Source organism: Triticum aestivum, chromosome 6B (assembly GCF_018294505.1).
Source record: "Triticum aestivum cultivar Chinese Spring chromosome 6B, IWGSC CS RefSeq v2.1, whole genome shotgun sequence".
Lineage (NCBI taxonomy): Eukaryota > Viridiplantae > Streptophyta > Magnoliopsida > Poales > Poaceae > Triticum > Triticum aestivum.
Window position 1 is genome coordinate 128,925,116 of NC_057810.1, and position 5,271 is coordinate 128,930,386.

Below are 5,271 nucleotides of genomic sequence, written 5' to 3' on the forward strand. Positions count from 1 at the left end.
TGCAGACGTCGTTCCATGGTGGGCGCAAAGGCAGCCCCCCCTCCACCCATTTCGGATCGTAATCAAGAGGAAGATAACTGTTCTGAGGGGGATTCAGAAGGAGAAGACCACTCCTATTTACCCCATGAGGTCTTCGCTCTAACTTGGCATGCTGATGTTGGTAATATCATGCATATGGTGCCTTGCATTGCTTACTGTATACATTAAAGATGTCATCTGCTTAGTTTAGACATGCTTTGTGTCAATGCCATCTGTTTTGTTTCTTTATCGTATATGTGAATCATGCAATGCCATCTTGTCTAGCCAGGCATCATATATGTGAATTTTGCAATGCCACCCTGGTTAGCCAGTCATCTTATATGTGAATTATATCATGCCATCATTTTTTATTATGTGTTAAATTTGTCAACAATTTTAGTACATTCAATTACTCTTCCTGTGCATCAGCCATTCGGCACGGTCATGGAAAAATCTGGAGTGGAAACAAGGTCTTCAGAGCAGACAATGCTATCTGACGAAGCGCATGTCTTGCTGGTTACCGATAGCTCCTCAGAGGAGGATTCAGAGACAGATGACCAGTCATATTTCCCCCCTGAGGTGCATGCCCTAACTTGGCAGGGTTATGTTACTCATATCGTGCGTATGGTATCTTGCATTGCTATGTCATTTGCTTAGTTTAGACATGCTTTGTGTGAATGCCACCTGTTTAGTGTCTAATTACCATATATGTGAATTATGCAATGCCATCTTGTTGCAAGACATTATATATGTGAATTATGCAATGTTATCTTGTTGCAAGGCATTATGTATGTGAATTATGCAATGCCATGCTGTTTAGGCAAGCGTCATATATGTGAATTATATCATGCCGTCCTTTTTTTGTATTTCTCATTGCTTTTGTCGACAATGTTTGTATATTCAACTGCTCTTCCTGTGCATCAGCCATTTGAATTGGTGATGGAGAAATCTGGAGTGAAAACAAGGTCTTCAGAGCAGACAATGCTACCTGCTGAAGCAGATATCTTGCTGGTTACAGATAGCTCTTCAGAGGAGGATTCAGAGGCAGATGACCAGTCCTATTATCCCCCTGAGGTGTATGCTCAAACTTGGCAGGGTTATATTACTCATATAATGCATATGTTGTATTGCAATGCTTAGTTTTTTACATCATATACACAATATTGAATGCCATCTCCTTAGTTGACACATCATATATGCAATTGCCCTCTGCTCACTTCCTTAGTATATAAATCATATATTTGAATTATGTCATGCCATGATGTTTACATAGACAGCATGTATCTGAATTATGGCATGCCAACCCATTTTCTAAAGACATAATATAGTTATATCATCTCATCCTGTTTACATAGTCATCATATTTTAAATTATGTCATTCTATCCGTGAATTATATCATGCCATCATGTTTCCATCGACGGCATGTTTGTGATTTATGGCATGCCAACCACTTTAATAGACACATCGTATAGTTATATCATGTCATCCTGTTTACATAGTCATCATATTTTGAAGTATGTCATTCTATCCTGTTTAGTTAGCCATCATACATGTGAAATTGTGTCATGCTATCCTGTTTAATTAGCCATCATATATGTGAAATTATGTCCTGCTATTCTGTTTGCTTAGACAACATAAATGTGAATTATTTCATGCCCTGTTTTCTTCCCTACTATCCATTGCACCTGTCTATCTTACAATGTCTGTACATTCAATTACTTTTCTTGTTTATCAGCCATTTCAATTGGAGGGAGTGATGGCAGTATCTGTGGGAGTAAAAACACGGTCTTCAGAAAAGATCGTGCTACCTGTCGATGCAGATAGAACCACGGTTGTACTTGCCCAAGAATCAGCCCCACCACACATAACCCACACTCATGCAGATTGTACCCCTACCCAGTTGGACAGAGAACCAGCTACACCCCTTCTAACCCCAACCCCAGCAGATAGACACCCAGTTCCCGTTGACACAGCACCGTCTCCACCACAGAGCACCCAAACACGAGCAGTTAGTAAGGCAACTGCAGTGCCCAAATCACGAGGACCACCACTCCGAACCCGAAGTCAACGCTTAAAGCAGAAGAAGAATTGTTCTCAGGTCAGGTTCCGTAGCTATGGTTCATACTACTTTGCTCTTGCATCACTGTATTTACTGATACCAACCAATTTCAAATTTGAAGGATGCAATTGAAACTCCAATGGCGCAACAGGTATGTTTTAAACCTGTTTCTTCAACGTGTTTGGCTGTTTGCTGTTGTAACTTGCTCTATGTTGATTTCAGTTTCAATTGAATAAACAGTTATGTTCTCATGCCATGCACATTACAAGTGTTGTTATTGCTGTGTAGTTTCCCACACTTATATTCTGTCTATGCTGCTTTGTCTTAAATAGATATGATTCGAACTGTATCTATCTTGATTTGGCAACATAAACTAGAATGATATAGACCATACAGTGACCATACTACATAGATATATGTTTGTTTCATGCTGTTATCCTGTCCACCTTACTACTGAACTGGTTTACCAAAATGAGTTTCATATACTACATTGTAAACCTGAGATGTGTTTGTTTGTTTCTCTTTTAGAACGCGGATAAAATATTGGAGAAGAGTACCCTGTTATGCAATGGTAAAGGAAGTAATGCAGATAAGGTTCAAGATAGTGAGACATCCCTGTTGGTCTCCAAGAAAGCTGATAAAAACTATATTGAGGACACTGAGACAACCCCAAAGTCCTGTCTTGATGTAGTGTTCGAGTTACTGGCTACCACTGCTGGCACCAGCTCTTCGAACTCGTTGCCTGAATCAGTTCGGCTTCTTGAGTCTCAACTTCAAGTTGAAAGACATCGATCAGATGTTATGCGACAGGAAGCCGAAGGACTGAGGAAGTCCCTGCAGAATTCAGATGCATACTTTCTGGTGCAACAGCAAGCGCTGGAGGACTTAAGCGCCAAACAAGAGAAAGTTAATAAGCTTGCTAAGCATCTTGCCAGCATTATGGGTACCCAGGATATTGTTTCTTGAGCTCTTCTGAAGTGGTTTCAGTTCTGGACTTGTTTTGCTGCGGCGTTTATATGTTGCTGTGTTCCCTATATTTGCACTGGTGGTGAACTTTGATGCCCAGTGGATGTAATATGTGTAATAGCCGTGATAGCCTTGTGTAAGTTGCTTGCTTATTTATTTCCTTGTTGTCTTGTTTATTTGTTTGCTTGTAGTCAGTGCAGTTCTTTTTTTGAGGTTTGCTAGTGGCTGCAACAACCTATTTTTTAAAACTAGGCCACAGTAACCATGGGCTAATATTTACTGTAGTGACACTAGACCTACGGGCCGTAGAAACAGTGGGCCTTCTACAGGACATATAAACAGTGGGCCTTCTATGGGCCGTAGAAACAATGGGCCTTCTACGGGCCGTAGAAACAATGGGCCTTCTACGGGCCGTATCATCAATGGGTCTTATACGGGCAGTATGATCGATTGGCCAAACATGGGCCAATAACAGGCTGCATTATGGCCGTAAACGGGCTAGAGTTGAAATCGTCCGTTCATGGGCCGACCATAACGGGCCATCGTTAATAGGCCGTATTTCATGACGCTATGAAAACGGCCCAACGTGTTAACGGACCACAAACGGGCCGACTGTAACCACGGCTGAATTTGGCCCATAAGCAGAAAATGACAGTAACGGGCCGTAAGTAAATGAATGCTGGAAATGAGCCCAAGAATAAATGGGCTCTGAGAAGGCCGAAAGATAACATGGGCTAGAAAACGGCCCAACGGAATAACGGGCCCTTAATGGGTATAAAGTGATACACTGTTCATTACGGGCCAGTTTCACCACGAGTCGTTAATGGGTGTAAAGTAATACACTGTTCATTACGGGCCAGTTTCACCACGGGCCGTTAATAGGCCAAGAGTTACATAGGGCCTCATATGGGCCGAAAGACGTCATGGGCCATACATGGGCCAGAAGTGAAAATGGGCTGGAATCATATTGGGTGGCCCAGATGACGCTACTGGGCCTAATTCGGATAGGGCGTAACGGGCCTTGGGTTAGCGGGCTGTAAATGGGCTATATGCGAACAGGCCGTTAACAGGCTTTACATGGGCCGGCCCGCCACCTTTTGACCAAGTCAAACGGGCCGGCCTTTTCACAGGAATGGGCCTCTGTTGGGCCGTGCCACGTGTCGACGTATCATAGGCGCCTTCTGTCCAATGAGTGGATGACATCTGTCCCAACGGTGAGCCGACACGTGTTTCCTCCAGCCAATGATGATTTTACACGTGGAAAATCCCCATTGGTCGGGGCTGTTAACGGGTTATCGGATCCAAAACCCGACCCGATAGCTTAACGGCATTCCGTTACGGTGGATGCCACGTGTCGGTCACCCTTGACTAAAGCACTTTTGTGACCCGCGATTTATCGTCATGGAAGTGGACACTTCCATGATGATAATTTTGGTAATGTCATGGAACACTTCTACGACAACATAGGTATGACTATCTTGATTCTGTCATAAATTTGTCATGGATGTACATGCATGACAAAAAACGCGACCTACTGTGACAAACACGTATCATCACGGAAGTGTATTTTTTTGTAGTGCGTGCGTGGCAACTTGGTTCAACAAGTGGCTGAGGCGATCCTAGACCTCGTCACGATCAGCCCGCTCGCGCTCCAGCCGGCTCCCCTGACGGCCTATTGTATCTCCCGCTTTCGGCAGCAACGCCACCGACGCCTCGAGCATCTTTGTGGTGGACGCCTGCCACTTTTGAAGCTCCGTGAACTCCCGCACATAACGGAGGAGCATGGCACTCCTCTCCTCCTTGAGCTCACGGAGCTCCACGTCCTTGGCCCTGAGCTCCGCATCCTTGGCATGGAGCTCCCGTGTCAGGCGCCTCACCTCGGACTCCGTGATCTGTTGCGCCGCCATGGCACCAGGTAGAAGCAATGGGGAGAGGAAGCAAAGGGGGTGAAGTGGTTGAAATGCAATACAATCTACGGTAAGGCGGAGGGAGCCAGCTGAGGAACGGGGAATCTTTTGGTTTTCACCGTGGTAAAACACCAGTCGACGACTTCTCACATCAGGGAGCAGTGGGTTTTTACACGCGGAGTTATCATGACTAATTGCTGCTGCGCCTGCTCCCGTCAATCAAAAAATTAAAAATCCTGCCGCGCCTGCTCCCGTCAATCAAAAAATTAAAAATCCTGCCGCACTAAAACACCAGAGCAACGCCGCAGTGGATATTTAAA